Source organism: Lepisosteus oculatus, chromosome 18 (genome assembly GCF_040954835.1).
Source record: "Lepisosteus oculatus isolate fLepOcu1 chromosome 18, fLepOcu1.hap2, whole genome shotgun sequence".
NCBI lineage: Eukaryota > Metazoa > Chordata > Actinopteri > Semionotiformes > Lepisosteidae > Lepisosteus > Lepisosteus oculatus.
Window position 1 is genome coordinate 11,005,926 of NC_090713.1, and position 21,985 is coordinate 11,027,910.

The window sequence follows — 21,985 nt, forward strand, 5'->3', positions numbered from 1 at the left end:
AGTGACTGATTGACAATGAGCAGTGAGGCAGCACAGGTATGCAAAGCTCCTTCCTGTATACAAATCCTGTTACAGACAGTTAGAAAAGACCTGAGCTGGGAGGACAGGTGCAATCTGCAAGGGTTGGGTCTGTTGTTATGTGTATATAATATGTAGTGCACATACCGCTAGATCAGTACTCTGACGTTAGAGCTCTACCACATTTAGACTGTGCATATTCACCTCTTAAAAACAAGCCTTTTCTCTAAACATTCTGAAAGCACTGATCCAGTGGAGACTCGCCTTCCCCTAGAGGTCCTCTTGCCAGCACTTGGGGATCCCAGTCCTCCGCTGGCCTTGCTACAGAACCTGCTATTCCTCTGTCTGTTTACTCCCGGTGAAAAATGATATAAGATGTGAAGAAGGGGTTAACTGATTCCTTTCTGCACAAGGACTTCTTCTGACACAAGACATTCCAGGCTTTGAGTAATGACAGGGTTGGAGGTTAAATGATAAGAATTATTGATGCAAGCTAGAGACCCCCCAACTAAGGAAACCTAAAACTGACCATTAAGAATGGTCAAAGTCTGGTAACTGTCTGAACACTGTGACCTCTCCCCATAACCATGGTAACAAACTGCGTCAGAAACGGCTGAAATGTGCTATATAAACTGAAAGATCTGTACCTATATTCTGAACAATACTTCAGTCTTATTGTTCCTTGCATGCAATAAACTCAGTTGTTTAAACTTCATCTCGGGATCCAGAACTTATTTTTCTCTTACAACACCGCGAACTCTCCCCAGTGACCCTGCTGTCTACTTTCCACACAGCTCCTCTCGCACTGATCTCCCCACCTTCTCCACAGACAGGTCCCAGTCTGCAGACTGCAGCCTTCACTCGCTCCCAGCCCAGTCAGCCCACACATCTCTCGCTCTCTGCTTCCTGCTCGCTGCCTCACACCCATCTCATCTCTCTGATCTCCCAAAGATCCCTGCAGTCCTGCGCTTGGGGCTCAACTTGTCAGTTCACTGCAGGGCTTAATAGCGGCTGCAACACAACATACTGTACATGGTGTACAACATATTGATACAACACCAGAACATGCAACAATAAGCCATCAGTCTTAAAAGAATATATTTGTGAAATGATCTGCTGTGATAGGGAAAATTGATCATTCCCTCAGATATTACCAAGATAAGACTTAATAACATCAGAGTTGATATGTTCCTGTTGTTATTTAAGATGCAGACCAGAAGCTTGGGGACCACATCTCAGGTGGGTTTTAATAGGGCTTTACGGATATGACTGCCCATTGTTTGGTGATTCATAAGACTATTACTATATGATGATTGGCAAGTGTTGTGGAGTGCTGTGTCTTTTTTCCTTTAGTTCCTTCTCTTTTGTGTTCTTGTCTGTCCCTCTGTTCCAGGTGTGGGCCAGACCGCACACATCCATTCTGACTGTGTGGTAATTGATGAGCATCTAGGCACACTGTATGATTCTTTATGTGAAGAAGCTTCTGCTGTGCTAATTGTACTAATAGAGATAATTTTTTAAATCATTTTCAATCAGAGCAATCCAATTAATAATTATGAAATCAATTATGTGTTTTCAAATTATTATCAGACTATGTTAATAAGCAGATTCTATTGGAATATCCCTTACTACCAAACTTTTATTAACTTTTTATTTTTGTATTTTGTTTTTGCTACAAAACACTAGTTTCTGAATACCCTTCCACTCACCAGATATTCTATTACTACCAGTGTCTCACATCTGAAGTCATAGTAATTATTTTTAATAAAAGGTCCATCTTACTTTGTAATCTCCTCATACAATGTTTCTGACAGCACAGTCTGAATTTTAATTTTTAAATTTATGTCGTAATACCTGTTTAATCTGTTTCCTGTTGATTCCATTTTCTGTGAGCTTTTCAAATGATTATGTTCTTTCTACATTGAGAGAGGAGTACCAGAAGCATTCTAATACTTTTCTAATCGTCTCTGTGTGCCTTGAGCAAGCAGAAAGGGCACAAGAATGTAGCTAAAGAGGCCCCTGTCTTTAGCTCCATACGGCTCTCATGCTGTGATCTCAGCCACAGAGTGACCTGGTGCTCTTTGTGTGTGGGGAAGTGAGGGAGATTAATTTGTCTTTCACAGGACAGTGATGACCCAGTACTCTCCATGGTGGATGTTTGCCAAAGGTGGCTGGATGTCAAGCAGAAAGTCATCTAGACATGATCATAAGGTCCAAGGCCACTGTTCATCACCCAAAGGAATATCCACTAGTGGGAGATCTGTAGGGTGGTACCAGAACTTAACCTGACAGCATCTCAGCCAATCACCAGCTGTGATGTACATAATTCTGTTCAAGATATTCTTTCTGCAACAGAAGAAATATTGTGTTCATGAACCAACTGTTATTTCTGCTGTCTATGTTGCTGTCTTAGACCATTGGACTGTTTCTTTTGTCGACATGTTGCATGTCCGAATATATTAAAAAATAAGTTGTAGCTGGGACAAACCAAGTTCTGTCATCTGTTTACCTAGTGGCCAGAACCAGAAAATAATGGTGTACAAACTTTGTTTTTAAAGACTAAAGTTCAGCAAGACATGGTTATTCACAGGTTAACCCAGCTGCCTGTCTGACTGCGTTTCCACAGCAACCGGCCACACTGGTAAAACTAGCCAACTCCACAGCGCCCCCGATGCTGGGAATATGGACCTTGGTGTGAGTGTGTGAGTGTTTGTGTATCTGTGTAGTGTGCTCTCACGAGGCACCAGTTCTGTAGGGGTTTGGGCATTTAAATCACATAAATCACAAAATGATTCTTTTAATGGCTTTAGAAACCAACCATGCGGTATAACTCAAACAACGCACACACACAGGTACTAATACACGAGAATACATTTATTAATACATACAATATGCATGTAAACCTAACAGATTTTATGGTGAGGGTGATCAGAATACAAAAGATATATATTCATTCAATCACAAAGAGTTACATATATCAAGAGGACATACGCTCAGTATATCATTCATTTAGAGCGTTTCGTAAATGAACTTGGTTATAACGTCTACATTAGATACTCAAAACAAGTACATAACTCTTAGGAATTAAATTGATATCAACTGGTTGGGATAACAATTGAATTCTCGAGCAGTAATGCAGTGAAGTTGAATACTCATCCAATCTTTGGGGATTCAGATCTCCTGCGGGCACAAAGAAACAGTTGCAGGCTTGTTGCTGTCCAATCCGCGCTCTCTGGCTGCGTGCCAGGCTGTGCTGTACGGCTTGCGACGGTGCACTGCTGATGCTCTCTGAAGACCGGCTAGTTAGTTTTGGCTGAAACTAGCAAGAGTTTGTGCACAGGAGAAAAGATGACTGTGGGTCCCAGCAGGTCAGGAAGAGGACCGGTTCGTTCCTGATGAAGTGCTAGTTCTGAATAGTGATTCAGCTGTCCACAGTTCCGACCTGTTCACGAGGCTTGCTGCTGATGCTAACCTCTGGTGGATCCTCTGGTTACTCTCTGGCAACCTCCGCTCTAGACTCTTAGAACAGAGGAAAGTTCTGGCACTCGGACACACTGGCCGTTACGTGGTTGTCCGGGCTGAGTCTCAGGATGGTCAGGAGGCGCTCTGCGAGAATGTGCTGCCCTTGGGAGCCTTTCTGCTCCTGGGCCGTCCTGCCCTGGAATTCTCCTCGCACCCCTGGAATTCTCCTTTGAGATTCTCCTACTCCAGGTTCTCTGTGTTGCCTGTTTTTACCTGGAGGAACTTCAGCTCGTTCATTGGCTGAAAGTTTCATGGGCATCAGAGACCCATGTGGGTTACTCTGCCCTACCAGTTCCTGATTGGTTGATCAAGGTGAGATATGAGTCACTTACTACTGACACTTAGGAATGCAGTCCAGATGTCCATCTGGCACTCCCTAGACATATAGGCGCCAATGGATGACCATTGATCATGATAGCCAGGCTTAGCTAAGTGCATCCCCATTTTAGGAGCTGTTCCTTATCAAAGGAAACCTTAAATCAGCTTGCATGAATAGTTTCTCTGTGGCTGCACCACAGAGATGAAGAGAGAGATGGGGCCTCATTTGGGAAAGCACAGCAACACTTAATTCTGTCTTATTAACAAGCATTGCCGCTACATCTGTCTGCCCCAAAGCCTCAATCTTAAAATGATTTAAATGAGAAATAGAATAATCACAGTTCCTTGAATAATGTAACTGTGTTAAATGATCTCTTACAGTAGTATAATTAACTTGTAAGTCCACCTGCAGGAGGTCCCAGCTGCAGCAGTGCAGCCTCTGTCCAGTCCTGCTGAGGGAGGTTTTTGTATGGCTGTGTAACACTGTGTGAACAGATTTTACTGTTGATGTAGTGGAAACTCTGACAGTAATAATCTGCTGCATCTTCAGGCTGGACTCCTGTGATGGTCAGAGTGAAGTCAATCCCAGATCCACTGCCACTGAAACGCTCTGGGATCCCAGTCTGACGGGTAGTTGCATAATAGATCAATAGTTTAGGAGCTTCTCCAGCTTTCTGTTGGTACCAGGCTAGGCAGTGCTTAGAGTTATAAACATATACTGCAGGACTGGTCTTACAGCTCACAGTGACTGTCTGTCCAGAGAGAACAGATTTCACTGTTGGAGTCTGAGTTACAGTAACCTGTCCACTGGATTCTGTAAACAAGACAAAACACAGGGAATTTAATTTCTTTTAGCTATTTTACTCTTTTCTGTACAGCTTGTTTACATAATATGCTAACAGCTATATACTCCACAAATCATAAAATATATTAAAGTCAACACCTAGCCAATAATTAATTATAATACACACTTTTTACAAATTTGTAAATATATTTGCCTCTGAAAACACATTTGCTACACTTCTATTGAAGTTCTTTAAATTTTAGATTTATTCTAAATTTATTCAGTTCTTTAAACTAACTTTTAAATGTTGTGAAATTAATGTTAATAAAATAAATATAATATAATTAGAGAAGTATTTTCTTTAATCCTCACCTTGAGCAAAGAACCCCAGTGTCCCCAGCAGTAGAATCAGTGACATCATTGTCCTGTGTGTCAGTGACTCTGAAAGGGCTGAACAGTGACTGATCCACTCTGTGAGTCTTAAAGTGTTTGGAGCAGTGAGGCGGCACAGGTATGCAAAGCTCCTTCCTGTATACAAATCATGTCACAGACAGTTAGAAAAGGCCTGAGCTGGGAGAACAGGTGCAATCTGCAAGAGCTGGGTCTGTTGTTATGTGTATATAAAATGTAGTGCATGTACCACTAGATCAGTACTCTGACGTTAGAGCTCTGCCACATTTAGGCTATGCATATATGCCTCTCAAAAACAACAGCTTTTTCCCTAAACAATCTGAAAGCACTGATCCAGCGGAGACTCGCCTTCCCCTGGAGGTACTCTTGCCAGCACTTAGGGATCCCAGTCCTCCGCTGGCCTTGCCCCAGAACCTGCTATTCCTCTGTCTATTTATTCCCAGTGAACTCTCCCCAGTGACCCTGCTGTCTACTTTCCACACAGCTCCTCTCACGCTGGTCTCCCCACCTTCTCTACAGACAGGTCCCAGTCTGCAGACTGCAGCCTTCACTCGCTCCCAGCCCAGTCAGCCCACACATCTCTCGCTCTCTGCTTCCTGCTCACTGCCTCACCTCCATCTCATCTCTCTGATCTCTCAAAGATCCCTTCAGTCCTGTGCCTGGGGCTCAATGTGTCATTTCACTGCAGGGCTTAATAGCAGCTGCAGCATAACATACGTGGTGTACAACCTATTGATACAACACCAGAACATGTATAATAAACTAGTCTTAATAGAATATATTTGTGAAATGATCTGCTGTGATAGGAAAGATTGATAATTCCCTCAGGGATTACCAAGATAAGACAATAACATCAGAGTTAATATATTTCACATATGTTAACTCTAATGTTCTCATATCTCATAAAATATATTGAAAATAAAAGCTGAATAAACCACAAAAAAAGAATAAATCACATTTATTCTCACATACAAGTAAATATGCGTTCACTATCAGGAACTATCAAACATGTCAAGACAAATTTTGGCATTCATACTGTATATATATATATTTTTTTTTTGCGCCTGAACTTCCCGAAGGTCGATCTGTTTTGTAGGACATTGCAAAGATGTAATTTTGTGGTTGGGAATCTTCCAGGATGTTCCACTTGTTATTTAAGATAAGACCAGAAGCTTTGGGACCACATCTCAGGTGGGTTTTAAAAGGGCTTTAGGGATATGACTGCCAATTGTGTGGCGATTTAGTGTTCTGTCTGTCCCTCTATTCCAGGTGTGGGACATAGTGCATACATCCGTTCTGACTGTGAGGCAATTGAAGAGTATCTAGGCATTTAGGTACACTGTATGATTCTATATGTGAAGAGGCTTCTGCTGTCCTAATTGCGCTAATAGAGATACTGTAGTTTTTAAAATCATTTTCAATCAGAGCAATCCAATTGTTCATTATGATATAATTGATGCATTTTAAAGATTTTTGATCATACTTTGCTAATTAGCACATTCCATTAGAATATCCCTTACTTCCAAACTTTTATTAACTTTTTATTTCTGTATTTTGCTTGTGCAAAATGTTCTTCCCGTGTTCATATGGATTTCCCACCAGGTGCTCTGGTCTCCTCTCACAGTCCAAATACATTGTTAGAATAACTGGCTGCTGCGATAATTGACCCCAGTGTGAGTGTTTGTGTGTCTTTTTGTGTCTATCTGCCTAGCAACTGACTGGCTTCTCTTCCAGAGTGTATCCTGCCTTGCACCCTTTGCAATTAATGCAAGTCAAGTAGTTTTACAGAGGGTTCTCAATTTTAAGTGAAGGTTGTGTTCTGGAAACCCGCGCGTATTGTAAGTTTCACATATTTTAAAGAAATGCTTCCTATTTAAAATAATAGTTAATGCTATATTTGCATTCCGCACACATAAGTTTGACACTGCTTACACACTATAGATGCACACTTTATAGATTACACACACTAAATAATTCAATACATCATCTTGTAACATGTATAAAATAAAAATACATGTATAAAATAAAAATTCCCAATGTACCAATGAGACACTCGCATCGAGCGGCCAACAGCATAACTATGCGGCTCTCGTTATTTTGACTCGCACTACATAATTCAAACAAAAATATACTTAAGGGTATACAGCATTATTTTAAAGACGCTATTTCAAACTCGCGTAAGACGTGGACCCACTGTACTGTGTATTGTATTTTGTATGTTTGTGTAATTTATGAATTGTCTTTATTTTCTTCTATCTTTTTTTGTATCTCCGTTATTTCAAGCACACCACAAAAATTCCTCAAAACCCCAAAAATGGCAAGTAAATTTACTTTGATTTTGCATACTGGATACAGTGAAAATTAGAAATGGATGGATGGACTGTTTGGTTGAATATCAGAGGTGGCTTATGTGATTGGTATCTCTCTGTCCTGTCTCACAGTCAGCATGATTGTAATGAGAAATAACATAATCACAGTTCTTTGAATAATGTGACTGTATTAAATAATCTCTTATAAAAGCAGAATAAACTTGTAAGTTCATCTGCAGTATGTCCCAGCTGCAGCAGTGCAGTCGCTATGCAGTCCTGCTGAGGGAGGTTTTTGTACAGCTGTGTAACACTGTGTGAGCAGAGCTTTACTGTTGATGTAGTGTTCACTCTGACAGTAATAATCTGCTGCATCTTCAGCCTGGACTCCTGTGATGGTCAGAGTGAAGTCAGTCCCAGATCCACTGCCACTGAAACGCTCTGGGATCCCAGTCTGACGGGTAGTTGCATAATAGATTAGGAGTTTAGGAGCTTCTCCAGCTTTCTGTTGGTACTAGTAGAGGTAGTTGTTATTATACACTGCAGGACTGGTCCTACAGCTCACAGTGACTGTCTGTTCAGAGAGAACAGATTTCACTGCTGGAGTCTGAGTCACAGTAACCTGTCCACTGGATTCTGAAAACAAGACAAAACACAGCAAGTGCAGGAATTTAATAACTACAATGCTTTAATTTCTTTTAGCTATTTACACATATCTGAAAAGCTTGATTACATAATTTGCTAACAGCTATACACTCCATCACAAATTTAAAAAAATATGCTTACATCAACACCTAACCAAGTATTAAATTATACCCTGAGCAGCGATGAGGAGTGTCCAGAGGAAGATGGTGATGAAGGTCACTGTTGCTGTGAGTTCTGTTGCCATGAAGGGCAGCTCTCAGTCGTGAAGTGTTAAACTCAACGGACTATAAACACTCCCAGAGCACTGAAGCATGTGCTGTCAATGCAAAGTGTCTCTTCTATGCAAATTATCTTCCTGGGTTCGGCAGCACTTGTAGCCAGTCAGTGCTGGAAACACAAGCTTGGTGTTGTGTGTTGTGACAGAGCAAGATGAGCAGTTTATCATGAACACTCCCAGGACAGCAGGACTGGACAGAGAGCAGCTTTGTAAGGAGCAGAGGATGAGACACAAGCAGCTGAACCCTTATTGTACTCGGCACAGTTGGAATGGAGTGGAGTGTGGAGAGTCTGTTTAAAACACCACTTGGCTCTGTGTGATCAGACACAGGAGGACTGAAAGATTAAAGTTCAGACTGTAAATTGCTGTTATAAGTAATCAGTTAACTTCTTCTTAATGTACAGTGACAAAGATGATTAAGTCCCTCCTAAATTAGAGCACTTTTTGTATAGGGATGGAGAACGAGTGTTTGAGCAGGACATCTCTGACTTCAGGGAAAGAATCTGGGGGAGTGTGCCCTCTGGTGGCAGCAAAGTGACTTTTATTTTCTAAAAAATAAATTTACTAAAACCTCCATCCTACAAATTGTCTTTTCACCTTAAAATGGAACCTGAAATACCATTCCTATGTGTTTCAAACCGAGCTTATGCTTGTGGAAACCGCTCAGATAAAATGGTCAAAGACGGTACAAATAGCTCAGAGACACAAGATAGACGAGGAGGCTAGTAGGCTCATCTTGCTTTCTCAGTTCTAATTAGCTAACTGGTAGGCTGTGTGTTGAAATCCTTGTTAGTCCACTGCTGTTGTGCCCTTTTAGAATGCATTTCACCCAGTTTGCTCCAGCTAAGCGATTGGTTGAATCAGTGGTCATTTTTGATGATCCAAATTGCTCATCCTGCATCTTGAATAGAAATGTCTTTAACACCACAGCTGTGACAGCAGCTTGTTCCAGACAACTGGGTGTAAACAGTTGTCTCCTGTTCTTGAGGCAATTAAATTTCAACTCCTATTGGTTGTCCCAAATCCAGCCTGGATCCAAGTGTAGATCTTGATCTAGGATATTTAAAAAATTAAGACTGACATAATTTTTCACAATTTTGAATTTTCAATCAGAGCGGATACCTCTCCTGTATTCGCTGTTTTCAATCCAAATTATTTGTGTAGTGCATTAGGCGCCATTCAACATGTTTTGGCCACAATATTTCACGAGAAGCTAATTTACTGTCACACACAGAACAAGAAGATGGCGTCCTTAAAGAATGACATGGCTGCCTAAAAGGTGGTGAACCCCTGCAGAAAGAACTAGAGAAAGCAAAACCTGCTTTGTAGCAGTTTTATAAACATACTTAATGTACACTGAATGTACATTTTTAAGCCAATACATTTTTTCCATCTCCAGAACTCACTGGCCTTGTGCAAACCCTGAAAAGCATCTAAGACCCAAACATCCCATTGTAGCTCCAGTTGTGTTTTGTGTTTTTAAGGATGTTTTTTTCAAACACTATGTTCCCCTTAAATCCAGTAGAGCTGCATGCTCTGTGGTTGTCCTTATGTGAAAATAGAGAATTGTTACAAATGGAGGGTTTTGAAAATGGTGAATAACAGGAATTGACCAAGCAGATAAATCAAGAAGTAAAATAAGTAATCAGAGTGGTTGCTATAATTAGAAGTACATGAATTATTTGTTCTCTGGCACAGTTTTGGTGAAAATAATACTAATTCAGGCACACTGAGTTAAACAAATATTCATTAACAGTGAAAATACAAAGTGTATTAAACACAACATAAACATGCAACAAGTTACTGTGCTTACAAGTACTGTAGATATACAAGGCCTACACTACATCTACAGCATCCAGAAGACCTCACTTGGTAAATGACACTTAATCATTTACCCAGAACTTAATTAACCAGGTAAACCAAGGTGAACTTCATGATTGCTTGTGATCACAGGATCCAGACCCCTGCGTCTCAGCCCCCCCCCCCCCCATTTTCTGTAAAGCTGGAAATGTTTATGTCACGGTTGTAGTCCCTCCCCCTTAAGGGCGCTCCGGCTCTTTCACTTTTGAGTTGATTTTGTGCACCTGCGCCCTGTTCCTGCCCTCCTACTTAAGCCAGACGTTCACTCTGTTCCGGGCTCTGCATTGTTTCCCGTACCAAGTGAGTCCGGGATCTGAGCGCCTAGTCCTGTTCCCCCCTTGTTCCCCCCGACCCTCCACCAGATCCCGCTCCGGTTTTTAATCCTATTCATCTCGGATGGACCGCCCGGCTTTGGACTTTTGCCTCATCTTGGATTTCCCTTTGGACTCTGTTTTGGATTGTTTGCCCCGGACTCACCCCCCTGAACACCTGAGCACTATGGACACGCCCTCTGTTTTCATTCCCGACTCCTGCATGCTTTTTCCCCGTGTTTTCCTCTCTCATCCCCAGATTGTGTCATCTGCATAGGGTCCCGAAAGAATACTTTCGTTACAGTTTACACTGCCAGGTTTTACACACTTTAACTAGATTGTTAGACAAGTCCATTGTCATCTACCTTAGCCTGTAGCAGTATTTACAATAAACAGGAATGCAAATTGTATTTATTGTAATACAAACAATTTTTATATGAATATGTCAAGGATGATGAGCCCTAAATGCAGGAACCACTTTTAAATGTTAGCTTTGTAGCTGACTGGCTGTACCACCAGGCACCTTAAAGTGTGCAAAGGCCCCTTTACACCTGTAACAGACCTTGAAAGACTGTTGTCTATCTCTCACTGAGAACACTGCTGAGAGATAAGCTATTTTGTTTTCCTCTGTTTCTAGTTCAAAAATGGGGAAGTTGCTCCATCTTACGGCCATTCTGAGCTCGTGTCTCTCGCTTAAGCGTATTTGTTCCTGTACTGTGTGTTGATCAGAACCCAGGCTGAACATCTCCAAGCTTGTAACTGAACAGCTCAGTGTCCAACTACCAGCCCCTCTACCAAGTGTACAGGGTTTCTCTAAATAAAAGGGACATGATTGAGAACAAAGGTGTCATTTTGATTATGTCGATTTCCCATTAATTATGACCTTTGTGAGGAATAGAGTATTTCAATATTTTTTAAACAGAAATTATTAAATAAAACCTCACAAATAAGTTACCAGTTTCCAGAGTCAGGATCACTGCCTGTTGCATGCAGGCTGTGGGATGGACTGTAGATGGGCCCTGCCACACCTCCTCCTCCCTATCCAACCACCTCCCAAATCTTTCCACCCTTGTTGAGCCCCAGACACTACAGAAGTCTCCTGCTATAGGAGACCAGTCTTCTGGAGAAGCAGAGCTCTCTGCTGTCTGGGAAGTGGTAGTGAGCTCTGAGCCCTCAAGTCACATGATCATGTCTAGGCAGGGGAAGAGCTGCTCTCAATGCAGTTACTTCATATTGGTTGAGCTCAAGGGTTACTAAAAAATAGAAAAATATATGTCACAAGTGTCAACAGTTGAAGAAAGGCCAAGGCTCAGAAGATTAATTGAGTTTGTACACAGTACTTTATATAGTGGCCAGTGATTTTGTCAGTTCAGGGATGTTTGTCTTTCTCCAGTGTGTCTGTTTCCTCTTCCTAATCAAAGTCTTCAAAAGTAAAAATTGGGGCAGGTGATGATTAAAAATGTGTCACTGAGGGACATACCGACCCCGTCCAGCTGTGGTAGGTCTGCAGTTGTTCTCTGCTTCAGTTTTCTGTGGTTCCTGTTGATGAGCCAGAGCAGCGCCTGTACACGGTTTTTCTATGGGTGTGTAACACTGTGAACACAGGACCACTGTGGTAACTCTGACAATAATAATCTCCTGCATCTTCAGCCTGGACTCCTGTGATGGTCCATCATGGTAATCATGGTAAATTTGTACTATATGTGATATTAATAACCATGGATAAGCCTGGGGATTGTTTGTAATGACCCTAAATAATTAACAGAATATAGTATGAAAAAATAATAATTTCTGACTTTGTTAATTCTTTATTCATGTTTGAACATGTGCTTGAACCTTTCATTTTTCCTATTGTTTAAAAATAGTATCAATATTAAATTATTGTATTACTCTAATATTTTCCTCAATGTTAATCAAACCCCACGTACTGGATGTACTGTTCTGACTAAGTGTGGACTGTGGGCTCAGGATGAGCTGGGATATTACACAGGGTCACTATGAGCTCAGACAGTAGAGACAGTGAGAGACTGTAGGTGTGAGATGAGGACTTTAATAATATTACTGTTCTTTTTCACATATATTAATTTTCAGATTCATAAACTGGGCTTTATGATCTTGTATTTGAGCTTTTTTTCTGTTACAGAGTGTAGGAATTATTACTTTCAAATAATCAATAAGTGTATGAAATACATTATAGAATTTACAAACACCTATGTTTGTATTAGGATTTTTTGCATATTTTATACTGTTTTTAATTATCATTAAAAAAAAAATTTAGGGCATTTCAGTAATCCTTCTTCAGGTGCTTAGAAAGATAGAAAGAAATGAATCCAGTAGCACAGAGGAGATAAGTGCTAACGATGTGGGAACTGGATTGACAAGGGTGAGAACTGCAGGCTGTTCTGTTGGCTTTATCTATGTGCGATTGTACAGTGCAGGTAGCAGTGATCTGTCTCCCTCTTGTGGCCAGAGTTGATAAATACAGACTTCATTGTCTTCAGGCTCCTGCTTCGTCTGATTGGATCTGTTAGAATAACAGTGTCCTGTGCACCGTCAGTCCAACATGTTCAGAATAAATTAACACTACTGACTGAACAGCAGCCTTTTCTTTCTCTTCTTAGTGATGGAAGCTACTACTGTTTTTATTGGAAAAATAATAATAATAATAATAATAGCTTACACTTATATAGCGCTTTTCCGGACACTCCACTCAAAGTGCTTCACAGGTAATGGGGACTTCCTTCCAACACCACCAATGTGCAGCATCCACCTGGATGATGCGACGGCAGCCATAGTGCGCCAGAACGCTCACCACACATCAGCTATCAGTAGGGAGGAGAGCAGAGTAATGAAGCCAATTTATAGATGGGGGTTATTAGGAGGCCTTGATGGGTAAAGGCAAATGGAAAATTTGGCCAGGATGCTGGGGTTACACCCCTACTCTTTTCGAGAATCGCCCTGGGATTTTTAATGACCACAGAGAGTCAGGACCTCGGTTTTATGTCTCATCCGAAGGATGGAGCCTGTTAACAGTATAGTGTCCCCGTCATTATACTGGGGCATAAGGACCCACATGGACCGCAGGGTGAGCACCCCCTGCTGGTCCCACTAACACCTCTTCCAGCAGCAACCTTAGTTTTTCCCAGGGGGTCTCCTATCCAGGTACTGACCAGACTCACACCTGCTTAGCTTCAGTGGGGCTGCCAGTTGTGAGTTGCAGAGTGATATGGCTGCTGGCCGTATGCAGTATGCAGATGACAAAATAAAATGTATAAATGATAAACATTTAATATTGTTGAAAAATATATGATTAAGAGATATAATTTTATTTTGTATCAAGACTGTATAAAAATAATATCTACGTAGCTGTTAAAAGTACAAATAATTATTTATTTTTCATCTTTGGTTTAATTTAAAAACATACTGTAGATACGTTTAGAAGTAATTTGGGTAAAAATACTGACTATAACATTAAGATAAAAGTTTAATACATTATGTACAACCTTAGTTGTGCTCAGTTCACTGTAGACACTCTGCAGCTGTTCTCCGCCTCAGTCCTCTGTGTTTCCTGTTGATTTTTTACAGACGTGTATCACTGTGTGAATGGAGTGCTGTAGCCCTGCTGACAGTAATAATCTCCTGCATCTTCAGCCTGGACTCCAGTGATACTTAGTTTGTACTGTGACCTAGACCCACTGCCAGTGAATCGATCAGGAACCCCAGACTGACGGTTTGTTGCCCAATAAACCAGGAGCTGTGGAGCCTGACCAGGTTTCTGCAGGTACCAGTGAAGGTGAGGGTGGCACTTTGGTCCATGGAGAATGGCAAAGTGCCAGGGCAAGAAGGACTCCCAAGAAATTCTACACCTGTTTCCGGGACACCCTGGAGGAGGCACGAGGGAAACCCTCAAGATCTCCCAGTATGCAGATGACATGATGCTGTTCTGGAGCTCGGACTGGGTTTTGAAGAGAGCCATCCAGGTCATGGAGCAATACTCCAGGGTTTTGTGATCAAAGCTCAACCGCCGAAAGAGCAAACTGAAGTTCTTCAGACCCTGGAAGGACAGGACAATGGCGCAGGAGGGTCTTGAGCTCTGCACGGAGCCCCTCAACATATTGGGCATTTCGTTCCAGATCCAGGACAAAGAGACCATCAACTGCACAGAGGGGATCACCAAAGTGAATGCAAAGTGTTTTTATAAATTTTTTCAAATGAGGTCTTATTGGTTTGTTATAGATTTTTTACCCAGTATCCCTCAGCTGCAATTCTACATGTTTGACTGTACTAACATATTATTTGCCTTTTTATTTTTTTTCTCCACAATACATTGTCTGGAAGATATAAACCTCCTTCATATTCCAACATTATAACAATACAAAGCAGCAACTATTGAGATTACAGGATAATAAAAAAGGATATGAATGCTCCCTTTGTGAATGTGTGAGTTTGATAAAATAATTAACTCTTAAATTATTAATTAAAAACATTTATAAATAACTTTTCTATTAAACTGCAGCTACCCTCAGCCTAGCAGCCTACTGTTGTTAATGTTTAAAAAGGAAAGCAGTTCCTGTGTGGTTGTCTGAGGTTTATGTACAGGTGTCTATCACTGTGTGAAAGGACGAAGGGCAGTTTGCATGCAATAATAAACTCCAGCATCCTGGGTCTGCACTTCAATGATGCTCAGAGTGTAGATGAGTCCAGATTTCTGCCACTGAAACGCTCAGGGATCTCAGAATGACGAGTGTTTACTGTGTAGATCAGGAGCTTAGGAGCTTCCCCTGGTTTTTGCTGGTACCAGGACAGCTCCTCAACTTTATGAGTAGAGCAGTAAACTGAGCTGCTGGCTGTACAGCTGATAGAGACAGAGCTTCCTGGGAAAACAGACTGAGCTGGAGACTGAGTCAGAACAATCTGTCCACTGGACTCTGGAACACAGCAGAAAAAAAGAACTGATATTTTTATAATGTCTCAACGTGATCTATTTTTTCCCTATTTTTATTTTATTTGAATAAGTAAATGGAGTTACATTATATACTGTAAATCTCTCACTATGTTGGAGTTCTCCTTATGTTCACATGGAAATGGATGAATGGATATATGTCTTACCTTGAGCAAAGAGCCCCAGTGTCCCCAGCAATAGAATCAGTGGCATCATTGTCCTGTGTGTCAGTGACTCTGAAAGGGCTGAACAGTGACTGATCCACACTGTGAGTCTTAAAGGGTTTGGAGCAGTGAGGCGGCACAGGTATGCAAAGCTCCTTCCTGTATACAATCCTGTCACAGACAGTTAGATGAGATCTGACCTGTGAAAACAGATGGAGCTTGTTAGGGTTTTGTGTCAGTTAATGTTTTGCTTTGTTTATCACAGTCAAAGATGGGTTACTAATTTCTAACATGCTAAAAAACACAGCTTTCTTATTACAGCTTGATCCTTATACTGAATATTTAATACTGAAAATACATTGTTACAAATGTACCAGTACTTTTCAATTCACATTTTATAAGAAGTTCAAGTATTATAAAGACACTTTGATGGAGAACCAGTAAAGTAACAGTGAAAAGGCTGAATTCATGTCCTCAATGGCACCGCAGTGTGATGGAGACCTGGGAATATTGTCCACCTGGAAAACAGACTCCTGTTTAAAAGAGGTGTGGGAGAATAACCTGTTTGTCTAAAAGACGTTATATTGAGTTTAGTACCGTATATCAGGAAAAAAAGAAAATTGTATATTCAGGTTCAGTAATGAGCTCAGATAGAATTAAAGTAACTGCACCATAGAGCAATTGATTTAATTGATTAAGAAAGTTGTTTCAAATAAACACTTTGATTGTGTTGTGTCCAGTTCACAAATGTACAATAAATATCTTTCTTTGAGGAGAAGGGGCATCACCATCATTTTTGGCTAAACTTGTGACCTCTGAACCTAAGCAAAGCTGGTCCTGGTCAGGACTGCAATGGGAAACCAATGATATGATTGTGTTTCTGTGAGTGTTGCTTGTAGAGCAGGAGTGTGCAGACCTTCCTCTGTATCAGGAGTTCATTAGCTGGCCAGTAGGAGGTGCTGTCCTATTGATGGGCTGTGCGACACAGCGGATCGTTTTTTCACCTGAAGTCCCGCTAGTCACCACTAGAGGGCACTGGAGGACCAAAAACTGCTCTCGATCCCCAGAGCTCTGAGAGCCATGTGGGAATTCTGCCTTGATGAAATGCCCAACAGCTGCGCCTCTTGAGAGGGCAGCTATAAAAGAGCTTCTCTTTTCTTTCTTGTGAGCAGTATGAGCTTGGCTTGTTGCATTTCCTTTAAACCTCAAAATAATTAAATGAAAGATCCCTGAGCTGGTCCTCTGGCTCTCACTCAAGTTGGAATAGATCTGAGACCACTGTAGACGCAGGACCAGTGTTATTCCAGCACCACAACCCGTTTACAGGTGTTCAGTCAAATTCTTGAGCTGTTGGTTATTGAAGGCTCATGACACTTTTAGAATGTTTACCACGATATCCAATGATATGAATTTGCACAAACAATAGTAACTCCATATTCACTTATCTTCAATAGTATGGGTGCTGAGTATGTGAACTGATTGATCCTGCAAGTTAGACCATAACAGATGGTGTCGTTCATGTTCAAGCTCAAAACTTTATTGCCAGAAAACTAATTGCATAGAATGTGGTTTGGTGAGTTCATACAATGAAAAACATGCAATACAAATACAACATAAAGCCAATAACACAATGCATCCACTTAACACATTCACAAACCATCCTAACCACATGTATTTGATGTATTTTTGGTGTATTTCGATGGTGTATTTTTTACTTTGACCTTATTCAAATATTTCTTTGTCATTCCGGAGTGACCAATTAGCCTTTGCATAAAAAACAACAATTCATACAGCATATACTGTATACAGCAGTAGCAGATATAGCATATACTGTATACAGCAGTAGCAGATCCTCTTTGAGGTATCATGAATAGAAGGGGTTTTGCAGATAAACCCTGAGTTTTCTCTGTTTTACTGAGGTTATCCCAAGCTCAGGCAGTAACAAAGTGTTATTTTCTCTGCCCTCGTTGTACTTGGTCTTGAACCTTCATTTATCTTTCATACTCTAACTGCAGATTTATTGTTATTTGGTCTTTAACTTTAATTTCTTTTTCAACACTCCCTTTTTTACACCTTTAATAACCTGGAGTTCAGCCCAGCAGACACTGTTGGGCCCAAGGCTGCTGATACAGTACATGTGATATAATGAATGACGCAATGTACTGCCAAATCCTACAGGAAAACATGTTTGACTCACTAATCTAAACAATGGGCAAAAAATTCACTCTTCGTTGTGAATAAAGATCCGAAGCATAAGGCCAAAACCACACTGAAGAGGTCTGACAAGAAGAGACTGAATGTCCTTGAGTGCCCAGTCACAGTCAAAGCCCAGACTTGTGTCACGAAGCGTGTTTTCAGGACCCTATGCAGATGGCAGAATCCAGAAGGGAGTGAAACAAACATGGGAAAAGAAGACTAGGAGTGAGTCTGTTAGACGAACAGGGGGGGCGTAATCCAAGGCAAACAAGTCCAAAGGGAGTCTGTAGGGAAATCCAGAGCGGGCAAATGTCCAGAGGCGGGGTAATCCATCCAAGACAGACATGACAGAAGCAAAAAGCCGGAGCGGGATCCAGTGAAGGGTCAGGGAGATAAAAAGCGGTAACGGGGCCAGGCGCTCCCAACCCTGGACCCAGATGGTCAGGATGCCATTGTGAAGTCAATGCCGTCGAGCCTCTCCTGGACTCGCTGGTAGGCGGAATGGTAGGAGCATCTGGCTTTTAAAGGAAAAGGCTGAGACAGGAGGCAGGTGCATAAAAATCAAGACAAACAAGAAAGAGCCGGAGTGTCCTTAAGAGGAGGGACTTATGAATCGTGACAACTTGAATCCAACAGAAAAGTGATGGAGAGACTTGACAAGTGTGGATCATTAACTAATTTTGCCAAGATGAATGGACCCATTTACGTTATCCCTCAGCACAAATCCAGTAAAGACCTGCAACTTACTGTATGTAATAACTGAGCTGAAAGGAGAACAGTGGTCTGGGCTGGTGATGAATCCTACATGCAGGCAGGCAGACAAGTGAGCAGGAGGGCAGACAGGCGAACAGGCAGTAAACTGCAAGCTGGAAGGAAACATTCAGCAGCCAGAGAAACACAGTCCTGTGGCCATGCTGTGGTCATGCAAAAAGGCTTTCAAGGATAAGAAACAATGTGCACAAACAAAAGGAGTATAGTCAGGTGAAGTCCAGACAAGGTAGAAACTTTCTGGGTCAGAGACAGGGAAACAAGCAAAGCAGAAGGGATCTCAAACATAGTATTACACCCCAATATGGCTGTATTACATTGCAGTTCATAAGAAAGTTCAACTTATCCTTGATGACCCCTCCCAACTTCTTCACTCCAATTTCCAAGAGCTGCCTTCAGCAAGGTGGTTTAGAAAGCCTGTGGCCAAGAAAAATGTCTACAAGAAATCCTCTGTTCCCTGAGGAGTTTGTATATTAAACACAGCTCAGTGTCTGTTTCCTGTATGGGAATATATGTAATGGTAGTGTAGTATGGGCAGAGCAAGATGTGTGTACTGTATACAATTCATATTTTTGCGTGCCTAGGCCTATTGTTTGTATTGAATGTGAATTTATTTTATGTTGAGTATTGCCTTTTTTAGTTTTGTATGGTGATGCCAAAGACAAATTTCCACCCTTTTGGATGGCAAATAAAGTTATATCTTAACTTATATCGTTAATGAAGTTCAGCTTTTGTCTCAGTTCAATTGCTTCATACAGTAAACTGTGTTCTGTGTCATTGTCTTCATCTCAGAAGGTCCCAGCTGCAGCAGTGCAGTCGCTGTGCAGTCCTGCTGAGGGAGGTTTTTGTACGGCTGTTTAACACTGTGTGAACAGATGTTTACTGTTGATGTAGTGGTAACTCTGACAGTAATAATCTGCTGCATCTTCAGCCTGGACTCCTGTGATGGTCAAAGTGAAATCAGTCCCAGATCCACTGCCACTGAAACGCTCTGGGATCCCAGTATAACGGTTAGTTGCTGCATAGATCAGGAGTTTAGGACCTTCCCCAGCTTTCTGCTGGTACCAGGATAGGCAGTCATTGCTTGAATAGCAGTTGCCTACTGCACTGCTGGCCTTACAGCTCACAGTGACTGTCTGTCCTGCAGTTACAGATTTCACTGATGGAGTCTGAGTCACAGTAACCTGTCCTCTGGATTCTGAAAATAAAAAAAAACATCATTATATTTATATTGTTTGTTTTCATTGCCAGCATTATATTTTTGCATTGTTCAATGTATTATACTTCAATTATATCTTCTCCCAAAAATAAAAAATAATAATAATAAATAAATAAATAATGAAATAATATCTTACCCTGAGTGCAGACGATGAGTGTCCAGATGAAGATGGTGATGAAGGTCATTGCTGCTGTGGGTTCTGTTGCCATGAAGGGCAGCTCTCAGGGATGAAGTGTTAAACTCACAGGGCTATAAACACTCCCAGAGCACGTGCTACCAATGCAAAGTGTCTCTTCTATGCAAATTGGTTTCCTTGGTCAGTAAACCGTAGACTGTTATTATAGCAGTTGCTTAGAGCAGGGAGTTTTTTCTGAAGTATGAAAACAATCTTGTTTTATACATACTATATCTATATTGTATGACAAAAATAGTTCTGATCTGCTTGCAGAGTGAAAGTTCAGTCTGCACCAGAGATTGTCTTTTTTTATTGCAGATAAAAACAGATGACACAGTGGCTGCTATCTCTGCCTCACATCACTTGAGCACTGGGTTGAATTCCTTTGCTGCTGTCTGCATGGCTTTTGTATGATTTCACCTGGTTCAAGTGGGTTTTCTCCTGGTGCTTTAGTTTCATCCCACAGTCTAAAGGACATACCAGGCTTATTGTCTTCTGGGAAAGTGGTTTGACTCTGAACATGTTTGTTTCTGTGTCTGCTGTGTGGTGGACTGCTGTCACGTACCGTACAGGGTGTATCCTGCCCTGTGCTGTTTGCTGGCTGGGATAGACTCTGGCACCCTCGTGATCATGAATTGGATCAAGCAGCTAGAAAATGGATGGATGGAATATCAATAAAGTCCAACACCGAAACGTATTTTCAAATGACATAGAATGATAATCGTTAATCATCATGAGGTAAGAACTCATTTATTTGTATTTTCTTCCCTAAGCCCTAGAAAAACGTGTTGAGTGACTCAACGTGCTATCTTTATTCTCTGCAGTGTGGGACAGGGTGTAGTCAGAGGATTTTTACAGGTGTTACAATCCTTCCTCCTACCCCTGTGTGATCAAAGAGACCCTGGAGAGGAGGAACACTCTAACATAACAAGTGTAGCTGCTACTGGACTGGTGAGATGAGTGAGTCACAAGTTGTGGGCACACTCGAACAGAAGACATACAAAAGAAGACAAGGGAGGACCCACTCCAGATCTCCAGCACTGTCCTTCTGCCGTCTCTGTATTAAAATATTTCCTGAAGAAATAAAGTTGCCCATGATTTTAAAAAAGGGATGAAATTATTTTTTTTAGTTTTGAATGTTTCAAAAAAGCATTTAGAAGATGCAAAAAGAGAGAGGACACACTCTGAGTCCTTCCACAGGTGGGATTCAAACCAGAAAAAAAATCCATTAACAGTCAAAGATATCCAAGTGACCTTCAATAAATTTGGTTTCCATACATCCTAAATTCATTGTAGTTCCGTCTTGAACTTCTTCTGACCACCTAAATGTTCTCATATTATGCGAATACAGATGCAATATTAATAATTCTATTGCTTCTCATTGTAATGCATTTCTAATTGCATTGTCACTGTGCAACGTGTCATTTGACAAGTATATAGACTTTGAGCATACAGTATATAATATAATAATTTTCAAAAGAAATCAGGGATGTAAAAGTGTCCCATTTCTTCATTCACGAGTACAGGTAAAGATAGCCACAGTTAAGCTTTTCATTACTCCCCTATAATGTTGTGTGAAAAGTGGGTAGTTTTGAAAAGTACAAGTATAAAAAGATAAAATACACCCAGTGTAAGAGGGGACAGGAGACAAGGAGATGAGCCTGACAGAGCTGGAGAGGAGAGGAAGAAGACTGATAGGCTGGAACCCACTCAGACCATGAAGAAACAGAAATGTAGCAGCCCTGTGGTATTGATACTGTATATTGATATTGTCAATGAGCACCCTCTTGTGGGCATTGCAAGAGCTTTTTGAGTGTAATAAATAGTGTGATGGGCTGGAGCCACAGGTGTTGGTGCAGACAGCATGATGAGTGAGGAAACAGGCCTTCATTGATTAAAGATTATAACATCTCTCACTGCTGAGATATTCAGAAACACTGTTAAGTTAATAAGAATAATTTAAAATAAAGGTGGGTAGCTAGATCTGTCACATTGTTAGAGTTTTGACAAAACACACAAACAAATCTCTGTTGTAACTGAACCTCAGCAGGTTTCCGTTTTCATTTGCA

The 21,985-nt window shown here is 41.1% G+C and overlaps 1 long non-coding RNA gene across 1 annotated transcript; it reads right to left on the bottom strand.

The window, feature by feature from the left end:
- Positions 1–2,799: 2,799 nt before the first annotated feature.
- LOC138223979 (uncharacterized) lies at positions 2,800–5,139 on the bottom strand. The gene is made up of 2 exons (XR_011182367.1): positions 5,015–5,139; positions 2,800–4,672 (listed from the first exon to the last, which is right to left on the bottom strand). It is a non-coding gene; the product is annotated as an uncharacterized lncRNA (long non-coding RNA).
- Positions 5,140–21,985: the final 16,846 nt, after the last annotated feature.